Here is a 19,246-nt window from a genome sequence, read left to right as displayed (position 1 = left end):
GTGTGTTTTTTTACTCCATTTCGGCACTGTTTGATTATTTGGCACAATTAACTCCCTTTCTAGACTGCACTGTAAACAAAAATATACCCAAAAGGGAGTAAAAATGGTGGCGGCCAACCCTGTTTACTCCATTTGTGAAAACATTTACTCCATGAATGGGGAGTAAAAAGGTGGACTGTCCTCCATTTTACTCCCATGAGGGAATAAGGGAGTAAAAATGAGGATTTACCAGCATTTACTCCAGTCTAGAAAGGGAGTTAATTGCGCCAAATTGTGCGAGCAGTTAGCTGACGGCAGCATCCGATCGCGACAGCTGGCATAGCACCACAGCGCAAAACAATGCAACAAAGCTATCGCCAATACCCGCCGATCAGAGATAATGGGATTCCACACAAGCCGATTTTCCTCAAAAACGGGTTCCGCTGTCACCGGATAAGAGCGCAACGAGGCGACCTGTGAGCATAACATCGACCAGGCAGCCACGGCGCTGTCGGAGCAACCAGGTAGTAACAAAAGGCGAGGCCTTTTTAACGATCCCTGCGAAATGTGAACACCGAATACAGCGTCTACTCAGTCTCGTCCTTTAAAAACGGGGCAGCTATAATAATCAGTGCTGGGACGCTACGATCTACGGGTAGCAAGCCTGGCCTCCGGATGGCAGGCACGAAAGATCTCCGGAAGAACCTGACGAAGTGTGGCGAAGATCTTATGCTTGCAATTTATCACTGCCGGTGACGTCTTCGCTGCAGTTGCGGCGACCAGAATTTCACGATAAAGCCCTGCAGTCACGGTGGTTGCACTACGTGTGCCATATTCCACAACAGAAGCATTGTCGCCAGACTGCTGCCTGCCGTTCTCGTTGAAGTCAGCGAGTTATGAATGTAAGGCCCTTGTGGGATGCAGAGAGCAGTCACAGAACAGTTATGTAACGTATTGAAGTTCCGGCTAGTTTATTGTTCAATATTCGTTGTCCCGTCTCGTAATTTCTTCTGTCTGCGTCTTTATTTTGCTGCGCTGTTGAGAGGCTGGGACCCGAAGAAAGCGCACCGGGAGATGTACTGAGCGTTGTGTCGTGCGCGTGTTCAGCTTAGTGCATGTGTTAAGACTGAGCTCCATGTACGCGAAAAAGTAAGCGACGCGACGAGGCGGCGCGGCGACGACGGCTGGCTGTCGCTCCTTCGCCCACCGGCCAAGCTCCATGCATAGCGACAGCGCGAACGCGAAACGGAGACGACGATCAGTGTTGCTGGCATAATACACCGCAAAGCTGTTTGCGTTTATAACAAGAGTCACATTATTTGCAAGGATTAAAATTTTGGGCAGAAAAATGTCAAATAAAACGTGTTTACAGCTTTGTCATTGTATGTCATTGCATGTCATTTTATGTTATTGTCACGGGCGCCGCCATGTTGCCTGAACGTGGGGCGCACACCTGTTTGAACCTCGCGCGCTTTCTGACCTCAAACGACGCATACTCGCTAAGCCTAGCAGCACAGTAAACACAAGCAATCTGAAAATCTGGGGAGTTTTATCGCTAAAATTTTGTGGTTGACGCAATTGAGTTCAGAGAAAGCGAAAGCTTCGTGAGCATTTAGTTTGCCGTGAACGTGGGGCACAGCGTAGCGACAACGACGAATCGGTGGTGAAGCAAGATTCCCGGCCAGAGCCAGCGCCATCTTTGCCAGAGCCGGCAAGAGGCTCGGTAGTGACGTACGCTGCCAGGTTAGCTGCTATTGGCTAATCGCGTTGGCAACTTCCGGGCGACGAGCGAAATTTTCTGTGAGTGCAGATCCGAGCGACACGACAAGCGACACGGGTATTTCGCTTCGCGCGACGGTGCCGCTCGTCGCTTGCCGCTGTCGCGTTCGCGTGAGTTTTCGCGTACATGGAGTTCAGCCTTTAAGGCGGGGGTACCACGGCGGCCATCTTGGACAAGACGTTAGTTGAACCACCAGGGCGGCTCCACTTGTCCGTGGAAGCGAAAAAGCGCTCCTCCGAGACTGTCTGGTCCTCCTCTCTGCGTTACCTTGACCTCCTCTCCCTCGCGTTGTGGCAGAAGGAGGCGGTTAGTCACGGAGGGGGATAAACGCCCCGACAATGACGACCGCGCTCGAACGTGTTTGGCACACGGGTACTGCTTCTTTCGTCCCTACCCACCCCTTGGCGGCCCTGCCATGGTGTCTGGCGATTCTTTTTTAGGAGGCACTATTTCGTATGTGACCTTTTGCGGGGCTAGTTGATGTGACATTGTGTTCAGTTGGAGTCAGCGCCCGTCCTGTCTGTCTTTCTGTGTGTTTTGTGTAGAATTTAGCGCTGTGTTTACTTTCCTGAACACGAAGTCTCTATATCTGTGACATTTACAGAAATTATATTTTGTTTCCATTTTTTCCAGAGTTGTACACGTTGTTTTATAGTTATTCTTTTCTCACGACCCTGACAAATATTTTGATGACTAGCAGCGGCAGCCACGGCAAGCAATATTACAAAATAAAGCTTCGTAGGTTCCACTGGCATCCATAACAAAGGGCCACAAGACATCTATGGGCTATGGCCTTCATAAAACTATGGATGATGTCGAAATGGATGCAGCGGAATAGTAGATGACCTCTTGGTTTCAAAGGGTTGTTGCCATGCGTGTTGTCACAGCCTTTTCTGTGGTCAAAGGCGCGTGGCGCGTAGTTTGTGTGCTACTGATTCCCGTTCACCATACAAACGTTTATTTCGCAATTCCAGGAAAAACACCAGCAGTGAAACATCAACCCGAGATTTCGAAGCATGGCGAGTGTTTTTATTTTTTACTCACACACTGCCAGTGCTATGTAGAATTCTAAGAGACAGCTGATATGGTAACAGTAAATAAGAGAAAATGGGCAGAATAAGGCATATCAGAATGGTACAAACATATTGCGTTCAAGTCGTTGGGTCAGTAGCTGCGGAGAGGTAGTCTGTGACGTTGAGATACGTTGCAAGTAATGCTGATTTTCTTTTTTTCCGCCCGCGCATCCGTGTATGATAACAAAAATCCCGAAAGCGCTTAGGGCCGCAGCCGGCAACATTCTTTTCGTTCACTTTTTATTGTCAAATAAACTACTACCACCACCAAGGTTCGAAAAACGAAAAGGAAACACTGGCTGCGAAACTTCCACTGGAGACTGCGGGACATAGCTGGCAAGAGCTAATAAGTACTCATTACAATCGCGTCGGGTTTCTCCCTACTGTGGCCTTAGCATAGCATTTCCATCCATTCATTGGAACTGCATTTTGTTGCCACACGAGGCAACGTTCCTGCTTTTGTGATATCGTTTTGTGATATCGGCGAGTGTGTAGTCTCAGCAGCCGTGCTCCGCTGTAAATAAAGTTTTATTTTTTATTCTGGTTCTTAGTGCGAACTTTTTTTTGGTAATGAGCAACTAAATATAATGTACATACCTGAATAGAGCTAATCTCGCTCGGCCAGTGACGACGACCCCTCTCCGCGATAGGTCTAACGATTCCGCAGGTTTCGTGTGTGCAATTTCCGCAACCGTCGAACGCGAATTCACGTTTTGGGGAATGCAAATGGCCAACAAATGAAGTTTTCACAACGGTGACCTAATATCGACTATTTTCACAGTGCAGGATGCACATACAATGAAAGGAAAGCTCTGGTCGGACCCAGACTGCCGCGCTCTTGGGCAGCCAGCAGCAGTCACCGGCGTCGCTTGTGGATTAGGAATAAGGACGTTTTATTTCGCCATCGAACGTACTTCAGGATAAAGCGATTCAAAATTGAATATCACGTCGGAGAAAGCAGGGACAATTAGAAGCGTCGGTCCTACGCGATGTCAGCAATCCGGCCACCGAATGTTTCCGAGGCGCGCGATCACATCGGTGGTTTCTACAAAGTTGTCGCGCTGCATAAACAAGCAAAGGAACAACAGGTACACAAATAGGATTAATAAAACAAAAGCGTAGCTCTCGTTTTACCTCACGCGAACAAACATAGCTGTTTGCATACAGCGCTGTAAAAAGGAGTACTGGTGTGCAGTCGCCCTGTGTTATTGGCGGAGCGAAGGGATGGCGACGTCAGTGCGGGCCGTGTTCGTGACTCGAAGGCATTCCAAAATCTCGAATGCCTTCGCGGAGCTCCATTGACTTGATAGTATGTCAGCCAAATGCCATTGAATAGTTCGTGCAGCTGCACAAGGCGACATCCGACTCGAATGACACTCGGTTGGAAGGTATTTGAAACGCCCGTGTAGCAGAGATATTGCTAATCTCAGGCTCGTGATGCTTTCTTAGATAACAGCATGCGATCAGACGCGAAAGCAATTACATCTGCTATGACATATTTTGCAAGTATTTGCGAAAACAAACTAATTTTCACAATGTGCTGCAGCACCGATCGTCACTACCTGCAACACCCATCGTCACTATCATCATTTCCAAATAGCACCTCTTTTTGCCATGTGACAACGCAATGAAAGTGCCATTCGTTCATGGGGAGTGCGCTTCGTGAAAGTATCACTAAAGTTGCCGTGTGACAGGGGTATAAATCCCTCCACGCACGCGCACAAACACATTCAAACACGGAAAATGGTACGGTTTCAAAAATATCTTTGCCGTGTACGATCATACACGGTAAACCATTTTTGAAAAGTCACTAAATTGCGTTTGAAAACTATCAAAATGTAGCAGTTACAACTCAAACATGATGCCACTTCATTTTCAGAAATTATAACTTTTTATCGTCACGTGTATACAAGTACGCTGGACGAAGTTCCTACGGTAAACTCAGATTTCTGGATTTCCTGCAGCGCATACAGACCCCCCACCCCGGCGGCGCAACATGTAGGCTCTCAGCCCTGATTTCTCTTCACTGCTGCCGAAAAAAAAAAAATCGACTACACGTCTTTCCGGGTGGACGGTCGCTTTTAGATAATGGGACTCTGTCAGCTAGGGGGATAGGGGAAATGAACAATAACGCCCCTGCACACTGCTTTGTTTCCTTTCTCCACATGGACTCAACAAACGCACTCGCGCAAGGCCTCGCGTATTTGTGTGTGTGTAGCTATTTTCGTCTTGTTATATGTCCGCAGCTGTATCCATGAGCAGGCAGAGAAAAAAAAAGCTGCTGTGTTGGTACTATCATGTCAGCAGTTCGGATACTCGAGCCAGTACTAACGGCTTACTGTATTGCATTATGCCAAGTTTTCGATTAGCGTACCCTCCTAGCGGCCGCCAGGCGGAGCACGTTTTATGTTAGTGGTCCAACAGCGATACCAGACACTCACAGAGAAAAAGACGACGTACAAGGAGGCTCCTGTGTGTCTCATCTTATTCTGTGTCAGTGTCTGGCAGGGCTGCTGTCCACTCAATCCCTATGTATCAACTCCAAGTAGCCCAATCTGCCGTTCTTCAGAAACGCGTTTGCAGGGTTGCCTGAACACCCTTGAATGTTTTCTGCGAAAATGCATTTATAATTGTGGGTGCAGGTGGTCTCCAGAGCAGTAACGGGCAGTGCTGGCTTCAATAGGCAGAAATGAAAGGGGTGAGTCATCTGTGGACACGCCTTCCCCGGTGCACTTTACAAGGCTACGCTGGCGAACCTGACCGCGTCTTGTCGCTCGAGTCTGTTGACTGTCAGGACCACGCATGTAACTGCGAGCGCATAAAGGCTACTGGCAGTGTACGTTCCCCCCACCCCCCGCAGTTGTTGACAGAGCAAGCGTCGTTCCTGGAAAGAAACGCGCAACGCACCGCTTCACCACGACGGTGAGAGCAAGGGTTGGGTGCCGCGCTAAAGATTTTTATTATTGTGAGGTGCAAGCCACTCGCCGCCTGGAACAGCCAAACTCATAAGTGGCCTGGCAACCCTGACTGGCTCCGTGCGTTCCCTCTCGGAGTGCCGAGGCGGGGAGAGAGCCTTCAGCCGCGAGCGGAGACGCCGAGCCGAGGCGGGGAGAGAGCCTTCAGCCGCGAGCGGAGACGCCGCCGTCTGTATTTCAAGCCTTTGTTTGTAACTGTTGTTCGACGGTAGAATAAATGCATCCGTGCTCACATTATAAACCCCACTGCGCCCAGGGCGGGTGCGCCCTGACAAGTTGTACCCACTCCCCGCAGCAGAGGCACACAGGTCTGTCTCCTCTTTCTAGCCTGGCCTTGGCTGCAGAAGAACCTTGGATTGGAACGGCCGCATGTCAATCGCCTTCGCAGCTTCGCAGAACTGTGAAACCCCCTCCCTATTGTAAGCAGCGTGACGTCAAAAAGTTGTGGCCCGGTTGGCAGAACTGACAACTTTTGGTTCTGAGCCGGTGTTGTTGGTCCCGAGGGCTCCTTCGCCGCCTTTTCACCCCGATTCGAGACGCCTCGCCGGCCCTCACAGGATAGAAGAGGGGAAACGCTTGCGCTGAATGACTTAGGCCGGGTGGCAGGAGCGCGCTCCGGGCGCCAGTGAATCCGGCCGGTGCCTCATAATAGACCTCTCCCTGATGTAAACAGTGTGACGTCAAAAAGGTGTGCCCCAATGGGCAAAATCGTCGAATTTCGGTTCTGAACCGGTTTTTCACGTGCCGAGCACTCCCCCACCAGCTTTGTTCCCTGATTCGAAACGCCTGGCAGCCTTCTTCTCCCAGTGTGAGCCTTCTCGGTACGGCGCATGTTTTGCCCTTCGGACCAGAAGCACGTGCGTTGATGACGTGTGTCTTGAAGGAAGCCAGTTTTCTTTGCACGTGTTGGCCTGCCTGCAAATCTGTATGCGCAGTCGCGTTTTTTTTCTTTTTCAGGTGAGAAAAATGTAGAGCCTAAGATGTGTGTCCCAGAAAATAGTGAAAACATTTTTTTTTCTGTCAACTTGAAGGAGCGAAAATTGCTAATTGATCACGTGCACTCAGTGGAGCAGGTTGTCAATGAAAACTACCTCCATGGGGAAGTGACAGAAAGTGTGTGTCCTAAGTGAATCAACTTGAAATTCGAGGCCAATACAATGGGGTTTTGTTACGTTTTGCGCTAATAATAATAAACACAATCTTTATGCGAACATAAAGTGCCTCTAAACAGATATGCGAAGCTGAAGAGATTACCGCGCATGCGGGAACACTTTATTTGCAGAGCCATCGCTATATGTGCTCATTCATGTGCAAGCAAACATTTTGACTTAGAAGTTACATTCAGCCAGAGCAATGCCTACTCCCGTAATATCTTAGAATGTCATGAAATATTGAGGAAAATAGATGTGTGTGTAAATGATGGCAGATTTTTTTCACGTTTCATGACCATGCACACAAAAGCAACCGCTGTGGCAAATGCTATTTCAAGGCCGGAATGCGAAGACAATGCAAGCATGCTGCTGCTGTATGCTTTTTTGTAAACAAGCATGAGGAACCGTCCTGAGCAAGAGGCTGAAGCGTTCGTCAGATCTGGTAAAATGTAGAGTTCCGGACCCTTCCAATTAGGGTTTTTTCATAACCACGCTAATGAAAATCTGGTCGTAAATGTTTATCAGGTAGACGAGCACCATTTTGAAAATATTTATGGTCTTTCTTCTAATTTGTGAATACGGATCGACACTAACGTCATATTATGTTCCCCGCTTTGTAAACCAGGTCAAAAAGAATTCGCGATGTAAAACCTGCTTCCCACATAACCTTGCTGAATTATCCTGAAGTCCTTGATGGTTTTGCTGAGAGGGCTTCGAAATCTGCTGAAAAATAGCTCTTAGACAAAATGTTTTCACCAATGTCATCCACAGACCACCCAGCCAAAGGACTTCATACCGGTTTCCAATAAATTTCACCAGAAGCTCTCGGCCCCTCGTGTTCACGGAACTATCCTGAGTAGTAGTAGTAAGTGGCTTTTATTGTAAATGAAAAAGAAGGTAAAAGGATTCTTGCCAGCGCCGGCATCTGCTATCATGTCTAGAAGCACCTGAGCTGGGGCTGGGGGATGGAAATGGAAAGCGAGATGACAGTGAAGGGGAAAACAAAGGGTAGAGAGAGAGGGAAAACCTTCCCTCCTGCTTGTATTTCCATTACGCGAGGCGATACAGCCAGTGGGAAGGACCGCGAAAGTTGCCGGCGACCTGACACGTGAGGCGCGCACTTCGGGAGAGGGCGACCGCGCTCTCTCTCTCTCACACACACATACACTACGCTCGCCCGCTCCGCAAGCTCCCCTCTCACTCGCATACACCAAGCTGCCCCGCACGCCCGCAGCACAATTTTCTCCATTATTGACCGGAGCGGAATTCCAGCCACGACTAACAATGAGGGACACCACCGCTTTTGAGCACCCGCGAGCAGATTGGCACTTGCGCTGGCACGTGGCAAGTGCCAGCGGTGCGAGCAGCAAGCCCACCATAGCAGACTTCCATATTTATGCAACTCACCTACTCCTATCTAGACACTACACGCGCAATCGTGCAGCGCCATGCGCAGCAAATGTCGCTGTACTATTGTGGAGCAGCTCTTCCGGAAACCGCCATTTACAAGAGCTAGTTTTGAATCATAATACCCTGTAGCCGAGACTGACAACTGATTGCATTCCTAACGATTTCGGTATCCGTGGTTTGCACACCGCTGAGGGAAAGTACTGGTATTTCATGCAGTGCAAACAATGGCAAGAGATGCTGGCATTGTTTTTGCTGCATTGCGCGCATGCATATCACCAGCTACGCTCCCATATACCTTTCAAGAATGTTATCCGTGCATTCTTTTTTTCTTGCAGTGTGTGATTGACATATAATTTTGGGGGCATGCTTTGCCACTACAATGCTAGTGAAATCGCACTGTCCACACATGCACTTCGCCACTGGTAGAGGCAGAAGCAGAAGGCTTCATTCACTTCCATTGATGTGCATTTTCAAAAGACAAACGCATGTTCCTTATAAAAACAGGACCATTTTATTGCAACATCTGCTAAGCACGTTCAGATGCCTTGCACAACTCCCCCACACATCATGGTGGCAGCCTGCAAGCAAACAAGACCATACCAATGTCATATGTGAGTCTATTTTCAGGAAGTGACAGGAAATGTCAGTGCTCAAAAGTGGGTATTAGCTTGTTCTTTACTGCTCAACCATTGCAGTTACTTTCCATTGACTTAGTGTTTCAGTAACACACAAACACATATGCTTACCTCCCGTCATACAAAAATGTGAGGGCAGTAACGGAAAAGGAAAGAAAATATGTGCATAAACATAGCAAGTGGACTGAAAAGTCCTTACATACATCTAAGTAATTTGCTGCCACTGTAACAATGAGAGCAGATATGTTAGGATAAAAGCCTGCTGAGCACGATAGAAACATATTCTGCTTACGCCATACAGGGTGATACAAAGCTGCTGGAACAATGATACACTGCTTGTTTTGATGTCACCAGCAGTTCACGAAGAAAAAGCTTACCAGCAGAAGGCTGTATCCATTACACACAAGCAGAAAAATGTGAGCTGTGAGGTTGAATATCCCTTGAAAGTGTATATTGATACTGTGCTTCCAAGGAAAGTGAACGCCACAAGCGGGCTAGTAGCAAAAGAAAAGACGCAGCTATAGAACAGAAGAAAGGAGCAGGCATAAGAAGTACAGCATGTCCAACTAAGCTATACTTGGGAAAAAGAAACAACTCAACAGTGCCGTTGCAACGGACATATAAAAGCCCCACATTTTTGAAAATATAAAGCGGAAAGAAATGAAAACACACTGTTTCATGTTTCATATAGCAGGGATCTCAACGGTTACATTTGAAAATCAATTACAAGCATATTTAGAGTGCATTCATCCACAAATGTGCTTCAGCGCCTTTTCAGCTAAGGAAAACACCCAACTCAAGGAGGGCTGTGTAGCTTTCAAGCATTTGTATGAAACAAGTGATAAGTTTATAGCAAAAATACCCTCTATAATGATTTTACCTCACATATACTCACCTACGAGGCCATAACAGGAGGGCGGAAAGAAAAACTATATTGTTGCAAAAGAGCAAACGACTAGGCGCCTTACGAAATGTCACAGTGCCGTGACACTGGTAATCTTGCACACGCGTTCATGAAAAACCGCACTCGATAACACACACTACGAGGTAGCTCACGCACGCGACACAGGTACAGTTGGGACTTCAATGCAGATTCTAATAACAAAATTGCGGTCCGAATGGCTCACCTGCGTTTGGCCCTGACATCAGCCATGCGCGTACGAAGCTTTGTCATCGTCGACCTTTTGCGCTGAAGGTATCGCCGCCGATTCCCCATTTGACACTTTTACACACAAAAAAACTGGCAAGATAACGTGATAAAAAACGGCGCTGCACATAAATACAAAAGCACAGTAAAAAAAAACACCAACAAGCAAAACAGCACGATACGCCGATGACAGCCTGCGGAGCAGCCGAAGAAGCGACCGAAAGGCAGGACAGGCTTCAGCGTAGTCAGTCGTCCGTACCGGTACAGAGTACCGGGGCGAGAGTTGCGGGCGTCACACACACAGGGGAGGCGCTGCGCACACGTTTCAGTTAGAGTCACTAGTTTCAGTAAACCCCAATAGTTACTGTCTCGTACGTCTTGCTTCAAAATGTTTGACAGCGCCACTGTCGTTGACCGGCGGAACTCCATTGTTGAGTCAAAACGCCCGCGAGATTCAAATGCAGCAGCCCCGTCGACCAACAAACGGGGCGAGTGCGAGCTAACATGAGTCGTTTATCATACCCAAATTTACATCACTGGTAGTTTAAGACCAGCGACTTCAGTTCCTGTCAAAAAAGCCTGGAATATAACAGTGATCTTTCGCGCTGGATGTATTTTGCGGAGGTTACGGCGCACCAAAAAATAGCGCAATTGAATGGCGCAGTAATACCGTTCTGTTTGCAATAGCGAAATTCGGCCTTGAGCAGATCCTTGAATATTTCCTAAATATTTCGCGTGCAAAATTTGTTCCCTATACGACGTTTACTTGCTTCTAAAACTCAGATCAAAAAAGCGCAGTTTCTAGGTTACGACCAACTTTGAACAATGAAAACTAAAAAATTATGACATGTAGCTCAATGAAATTTTCAAGAATTAACAACATGGGTACTATCTACAATCCTGCTAAATATCTTTGTGATTTATGAACTGGACTAGGAGTTATTAATGCGCCATTCTTTTAAATTTCACACTTTTTTATGGCACCAGTTCTAAATAACCACCCAATATAACTCAATAAATTGCCTGTAAGGTCCTCGAGTCACACTTAATCTAAAAGCTGCAGAAGCAGTTTTCTTTTCGGAGCAGTAGTTTTCGTCAACAGCAAATCCAACGCAGGCAAGTCGAGCAAAAATATCGTTTTATGCCCCTCGCTCTTTTGCTCACTGCTATCATACTAACGTGAATAGCTTTTAGCGACACATACCATCGCAAAGAAGATACAATTATCTTTACAATGCGCTCAATATCATTTCTCTAGCGCAAACGGATGAGCCACACCGCTCACACAAACATGACGAAAAACGGCTGCTGACCGCCGCTAGCGTGGTACCGCCGCCTTAAGGCCGGAATACATGGAGCGTTTTTACCGCGGCGCGTCGTCGATTTTCGCCCGACGGCGCAGATTTGACGCCCGGCGTCGAGAAAAACGCCCGCCGCCGCCGATCAGGACCGGCTAGATTTTGACGCGCGGCGTCCAGTGAGACCGGAAGCGGCGGCTGAAGCGAGCCAATGGCAGCGCAGACAGCCCGCTCTTCCGGTCCGCTGCCTGCCGCTGCCAACATGGCCGCCATGGCCGTCGAGCTGCGCCGTGTTTTTGGCACGGAAATGTTATTGTCGTGAAAATAAACGCTTCATCAGACTTGAAATGTCGCTTTTTTTGGAGAATACGGCCGAATCTTGGATCGGAATGCCTGCGCTCCCTCCCTGAAGCGAATCTGTCGAAGAAAACTGCAGCCGCTGGCGTCCGCGGCTGAGCGGGCGTCCAAAGGTACGCGACGGCATGCATTCGAGCACGCAAATCTTTATAAATACTTAAGCGCGCGTGCTAAAATTCGTACAATGGTATCGAAATGAAACTTTCCTGATTTTAAGACAATGGTCAGCATCACTGTTCTCACAGACCTCCTTGCACAGTGGTGTTTGCCACTTGTTGATCACATTTGCTTTCGCGTCGAGGGATACGGGATACGCGGCGGCGCGCCGCCGCTCCAACGCTCCATGTATCTCCAGCCGGGCGTCGCGCCGCCGCGACGTTTTCTGCCGCGCGAATGTCGTCGGAAAAAACGCCGCATGTATCCCGGCCTACATGCCGGGATACATGCGGCGTTTTTTCCGACGACATTCGCGCGGCAGAAAACGTCGCGGCGGCGCGACGCCCGGCTGGAGATACATGGAGCGTTGGAGCGGCGGCGCGCCGCAGCGTATCCCTCGACGCGAAAGCAAATGTGATCAACAAGTGGCAAACACCACTGTGCAAGGAGGTCTGTGAGAACAGCGACGCTGACCATTCTGTTAAAATCGGGAAAGTTTCACTTCGACACCATTGTACAAATTTTAACACGCGCGCTTAAGTATCTACAAAGATTTGCGAGCTCGAATGCATGCCGTCGCGTACCTTTGGACGCCCGCTCAGCCACGGACACCAGCGGCTGCAGTTTTCTTCGACAGATTCGCTTCAGGGAGGGAGCGCAGGCATTCCGATCCAAGATTCGGCCGTGTTCTCCAAAAAAAGCGACATTTCAAGCCTGATGAAGCGTTTATTTTCACGACAATAACATTTCCATGCCAAAAACACGGCGCAGCTCGACGGCCACGGCGGCCATATTGGCGGCGGCAGGCAGAGGACCGGAAGAGCGGGCTTTCTGCGCTGCCATTGGCTCGCTTCAGCCGCCGCTTCCGGTCTCACCGGACGCCGCGCGTCAAAATCTAGCCGGTCCTGATCGGCGGCGGCGGGCGTTTTTCTCGACGCCGGGCGTCAAATCTGCGCCGTCGGGCGAAAATCGACGACGCGCCGCGGTAAAAACGCTCCATGTATTCCGGCCTTTAAGCGGTAACCGCATGAGGCGATATTCCTTCGCGATGCGCCGCGCGATGACGACGCCGTCGCCCACCGCTGTCGCTGGCGCAAACCGCACGAAGCGACTCGGCGTCGGAGCGGCGCGTTTTCACTGTTGCTCGACTGCTGCCACTTCAGCGTTCAGTCATTGTGCGTTAATTAACGCGTAGAACAACGTTCCTAAGGCTCCACACAAGATAAAACACAATAAAAACATTGACAAAAATATATGTGGGCAATAATTTTATTTTTATCCAATACGCAAAGTCACGTGACAGAAAAGCGCACGCATTCTTTCCTTCCTCCATGAGCGCGCGCTCTTTCAGTCTGCTGCCGGCCTCCCCAACGTCTTTGTCCGCCATGGTACGCCGACGGAAACTCGCAATGCCTGTCTTTCTACTATCCCCTCACCCCTTTCCTTTCACTTCTACACACTGCCTGCTATCCTTTAATTCCGCTGCCCCAGCTCAGGTGCTTCCAGCGGCGATAGCAGATGCCGGGGTAGAAAAATTCTTTTACCTTCCATATTCAATGCAAAATAAAAAAAAAAAACCACTACACAACAACCTGCCATGGTGAGGGCACGGCCGGTCTCAACATAAGGCCTGCGGGCTGTTGCTTCCCCCCCTGAGCTACGTCACGCGAAAGAGGCCCACATAGAAGTTCCGTGCAGCACGTCTCGAAGCTACGAGCAGCGCACTCGTGTTGAAAATGAGGCCTGGAAGGTACACAAATGAGGCCTGGACCGAGAAGTCAGAGTGGGGGACGAAGGAGACGACAATGCGATCCGTTCTGGTAACACGTGACACTTCCTTCACTGCCTGGGGGAAAGTCATGGCATGTCGCGACATGCTTCCGAACGCACATTTTTTTCTAGACGTTGACTGTGCCTAACCTCGTGCTGCGCGTGCGGTTGTGTCCGAGACGATCTTCTAGTGCCATCGCTGGATAACGGAATGTGGATTACGCTTCTGCCAGGATATGCCTAACAAGTGCTGCGTGCCCAATTGCCGGACTAACTACAAATCGGGTCCCAAAAACCACGTTTTCAAGTTTCCCCGGCATGAAGAAGAACAGAACGCCTGGATTAGGGCAATACCACGAGAGAACTTAGTTGTATCACCGCAGTCCAGGGTAAGATGTTCGAAACTTCCTTATAGAATAGTTACTTTTGCAAACTACGATAAGCTTATGCTCATGCATTGTAAAAAAAGTGTATTTAAACTAGCAGCTGGTTAGCACTGTGGGTAGCGAATGCAGACTTTCAAGAAAACTGTTGCCAAGCTACAACTGCTATTTAAACAAAAATTTAACTTCCTTCTAGGTTTGCGAGCTTCACTTTATTGAGGCTGACATCGTGCGAGAGGCCTCCAACATCGACGAGGTTACAGGGCGCACCACCACTTCACCCCTTTCGCATCTGCGCCTTCGCCCAGGTGCAATCGCTTCAAAGTTTCCGGGATGCCCGCTTACACTTCTAAGCCAAGCACCTCAAGGGATGACCCAGACTCGAAGCGCATGCGTCTTGAGGCTGCTGCTTTGAGGAAAGCGCTTGAAGAGTCAGCTGAAGTGTTCCGCGAAGAGCAAGAAGCAGATAGGATTCTAAACCTAAAAGACTGGACGGAATATATAGGAAGCAAAAAGTCTGCATTCTGGCATGCTATTGAAGGGAGTGAACGCCATATTTTAGTGCACATCACTGGAGACGAAGCTCCATGCATCAAATATTCAGTTGCAGTAAAAGCTGACCTTAGCGTGAGAGTTCACTTCGTAAAAATGCCAATAACAAAACTAGGCACCAATTTCTCCATCCCAACAGTAGCAAACAGCAAGAAAGCAATGGTGGAGCTACTTGAGGTCGTTGAAAAAAGCAGTGGCGACCTCAGTCAAAGTCCTGAATCTGCTAACGACGACATCTGCAAGCAGATTCTTCTCCTGCTGGAAAAGTTATCTTTTTCGCCCACAGATGAGAGCACCAACATCATACAATTTCTTAGCGAGCAATTGAAGCTACTCTCAATGAAAAAAGTTCGGAGACGCTACTAAGCCGACTTCATGATATTTTGCTGCCTACTTTTCACTGTATCGCCTCACGCATACCAATATATCCGCGGATCTAGAATCATGACTCTGCCGCACCCAGTGACCATTCGATCAATATGCTCACCGTATGGCATGAATCCTCAAGTCGAACATCAGAGTGAATCGTTCCTCCGCTACATGGCCGGAAGAATCACCGACTTGAATGTTCGCCAACGTTTTGTGACACTGATGGTGGACGAAATTCACATCAAGCCTTATTTCGATTATAAAGGAGGCAATATTACAGGTGCTGCTCTGAACAGCTCGGGTGCAGCAACCAACGCACTTGTCTTTATGGTGCAGAGCCTCTTGTGCCAATTTAAGGAAGCCGCTCACATCGTCCCTGTCCAAAAAGCTGAATCAGAGTATCTGCACCAGTTGCTGCGGAAAGTAATATGTGGCCTGGAAGAAATTGGCTACAGGGTAGTGTGTGTTGTAAGTGACAACAATGCCGTCAACACAAAGGCTATGTCTCACTTCTCGTCACCTCCTTCTAAACAAATTGTTTATTCGCATCCATCGGACCCTGCAAGGCCTCTTTTTTTGTAATAGACCCGGTACACATACTAAAGTGTATACGCAATAATTGGCTTAACCAGAAAAACGACCAACATTGTTTCTACTTTCCCGAGTTCGAAAAAGACCACACTGGAGGACAGCGAATGCTCTCTGCGTCATTTGCTACCATCAGGAATCTATACAACTTGGAGTGCGAGAGGCTGTTAAGCTATGGCTACAGACTGTCAAGAAAAGCTCTCAATCCATCGAACATCGAACGACAAAATGTAAATTTGGCTTTGCAAATTTCATTTCATTTCATTTCATTTATTTCATCCTTAAAGGCCCAAGGGCATTACATAAGGAGGGGGCTACAATTCATATAAAAGAAGCATAAAAAACACACGCACAATGAACACACACAACAAACTTCAAAAGCTAAAGAGAAAAAAAATAAAGAAAAAAGATAAAGGGTTTACATGTGCAGTGAAAGCATACAAAAGAAAAAAAATTCGCTTGCGGCAGCGAGCACAGATGAAAGTCAGTGATCAACACGTGTTAAAAAATGACAAGGAATTCACTTATTCTGAAGATGACGGGCCAGTTCTGTACGAAAAGATTTTGAATCGTTGCATAAAACTATGTCGTTAGGTAGGGCATTCCAGAGTGTTATTGCATTGGGAAAAAATGAACTATTCATTGCTAATGTACGGGTCTTGATACCGGCTATGGGGTGGCTATGGCTGAGGCGACTTGAAGTTCTTATCGGGGATTTTAGAAGTGGGTGTCTTGAAGCTGGATGATGGAAGAAGTTATGAAGCAGGCAAAGACGTGAAATTATGCGGAGTGATTCAAGTGATGGGAGGGAAAGAGAGCGTTTGAGTGCAGTGATACTAACTTCTTTGGAATATTCAGAGGTGATAAACCTGACGGCGCGATTTTGGATGGCCTCGATTTCGGCGGAAAGGTATGCTTGGGATGGATGCCAGATAGATGATGCGAATTCAAGTTTGGGGCGGACGAATGTTTGATAAGCCAGTTTTTTAACGTCTGGAGATGCTGATTTCAGGTTTCGCCGGAGATAACCTAGGACACGAGAGGCATCGGAACATATCGTTTGGACGTGAGTTACCCAAGATAGTGTCGATGTCAGATGCAAACCAAGGTACTTGTAGGATGTTGTTGGAGCAATCGGAACCGTGTTAATGCTGTAAGTGTGCTGGATTACAGTGCGCTTGCGAGAGAATGACAAGAGTTGACATTTTTCAAGGTTTAAGGGCATGAGCCATCGGTTGCACCATGTAGCTATTGCATCAATGTCTTTTTGCAGGAGGTGACTGTCAGTGGGATGACGAATGGGGCTGTATATGACACAGTCGTCTGCAAATAGTCGTAGCTTGGCGTTTATGTTAACTGGAAGATCGTTTATGTAAATTAGGAATAGCAATGGTGATAAGCCTGCGCCCTGGGGGACGCCTGATGTAACATTAGTGAGGGGTGAGTGGTAACCATTGCTTGAGGTAAACTGCATGCGTCCGTTAAGAAATGTCTCAATCCAGGAGATAAGATTGTCAGGAATGCCTAGGGAAGAAAGTTTTGTGAGCAGGTGTGAGTGCGGAACACGGTCGAAGGCCTTTGAAAAATCTAAAAAGATGGCGTCGATTTGAAAGTTGTCGTCCATTAAGCGAAGTATGTCATGTGTGAATTCAGCCAATTGCGTTTCACAGGAGTAGTGTTTACGGAAACCGTGTTGGTGAGGATAAAAGAAGTTAACTGAATCCAGATGGTTCATTAGATTGGACGCTATAACATGTTCAAGTAATTTCGAAGGAATGCTCGTTAAAGAAATAGGGCGATAGTTAGAAGGATTTGTGCGGTCACCTTTCTTAAATATTGTTATGATTTCGGCTATCTTCCAGTCGTCGGGGATTTCTCCGGATTCTAATGATTGTGTAAATATTAGGTGCAGTATCTGGCTTGAGACTAGACTAGTGTTTTTCAGGAGTTTACTGTTTATGTGGTCACAGCCAGATGATGAAGAAGTCTTAAGAGAACTGATTAGATTTTCTATTCCTGTCGTGGTGACTGTGATTTGAGGCATGGGCATTGTTGAGGTGGGAGGGGAAATATTCGGACTGCAAGCAGCAGGGGAGAAGACTGAACAAAAATATTTATTTAGAATTGTTGCGCACTCTTTACTGTCTATTGGATCACGATCAGCGTCTAAAAGTTCAATCCGGTTCGTTCGTAATTTAGGGGAAAGAATGCGCCAGAATTTATTCGGGTTGGATTTGAGGATAGAATGTAGATCGGTAGAAAAAAACTTCTTTTTGGCGGAGGCTAATTTTTCCTTATATTCATTCACGCATTGGTGGTACCGTTCCCACGCTGCGGGCCGGTTATGCAAGTTAGCAGTTCTATAAAGCCGTTTTTTCCTATTAACAAGCCTTTTCAGTTCTCTGTTAAACCATTCGTTGTTAGAATCGGATTTTACGCAAAACGACGGAATGTGCTCATTTTTCAACGAAAGGACAGTGGTCTTAAAAAGTTCCCAGTTGGTATTAACCGAGCGAGTTTGATAAGCAGTCTGGAAAGAGCTGTAAAATTCAGATAAAGCATGATTGATGGCATCGAAATTAGCTCTTTTGTAGTCGGTGATTACTTTTTTTGATGAGGACCGTTTTATAATGGGTAAAGAAAGGCGGATGTGAAGTAGATTGTGATCGCTAATGCCTGGTAGAACGGTTATACCTTTTACGTCGTCGGGGGAAGTTGTCAGGAGTAGGTCAAGAATGTTCAAATTTTCAATGAATACCTTCCTCAGGCCCTGCCAGCTAGCCCTTGGGATGAAGCACAACCTCTTATTTTTCGAAGGGACTCCCACTTAAGTTGGTGGTGAAATGGTGGAAGATTGTGAACGTGAGGACGCCTTGGAAGGGAAAAAGGCTTAGAGACAAGTTGCAAGAACCAGTGTTTAATTCGGAAAATGACATCAAGATTAATTTCCTTCACAATCTCTTGGCCTGGTTGGAGGAGTGGAAAGGCAAAAGTTTGGACAGCGGTACGCTAACAAGAGAGACCCATGCCGCTATCGACCACACAATATATGCTTTTGTGGAGTTTACGAAGTACTGCTTCGAAGAGCTCAAGCTATCATATGTCCTTCTAGGAAAGATCCAAACCGACAGTCTGGAGGAGCGCTTCGGAAAGTACAGGATGCTAGCTGGATCCCAGTATCATGTGTCGATGAGGCAAGTGTATGAATGTGAAAAGAAGCTACAGCTACAAAGCACTTTGCCAGCCATCAGTAAGGATGAGCGATGGGATGAGCTTCACTTGCGACCAGACTATCCACGACCTAGCCTAAATGTAGTGGTGACCGAAGATGCACTGTCGGAACTAAAAGACATCGTCCGGGTGCTGGTATATGTGGCAGGCTATGCAGTGTACGCAACACTTAAAAAGCTCAAGTGTACAAAATGCAGGGATGCGCTCACGGAAAAAAGGACGACATCAATATCCGACACGGATGGACGATACGACCTTGTGAAGCAACTTGACAGGGGCGGGCTTGTTTACCCAGCAACATTTGCCGTCAACGCTGTCGCACACAACTACGTAGTTGTTAAGCAACTATCAACAAACAAGGACTTTTTCATTTAGTCACGGACCTCACGCTT

General features: G+C 47.6%; 1 protein-coding gene and 1 long non-coding RNA gene across 5 annotated transcripts in view; one reads left to right on the top strand and one right to left on the bottom strand.

Moving 5' to 3' along the window:
• The window catches only part of LOC149366735 (flap endonuclease GEN homolog 1-like), a 141,443-nt gene that overhangs the window by 23,276 nt on the left and 98,921 nt on the right, over positions 1-19,246 (top strand). The window lies entirely within an intron of this gene.
• LOC149366739 (uncharacterized) lies at positions 8,857-10,473 on the bottom strand. The gene is made up of 2 exons (XR_016284052.1): positions 10,131-10,473; positions 8,857-8,946 (listed from the first exon to the last, which is right to left on the bottom strand). It is a non-coding gene; the product is annotated as an uncharacterized LOC149366739 (long non-coding RNA).

This window comes from Amblyomma mixtum, chromosome 1, assembly GCF_055824585.1.
Source record: "Amblyomma mixtum isolate Tamu chromosome 1, ASM5582458v1, whole genome shotgun sequence".
Classification (NCBI taxonomy): Eukaryota; Metazoa; Arthropoda; class Arachnida; order Ixodida; family Ixodidae; genus Amblyomma; species Amblyomma mixtum.
Note: the sequence above shows the minus strand (reverse complement) of the source record. Positions and strands in the feature narration are given on the sequence as shown.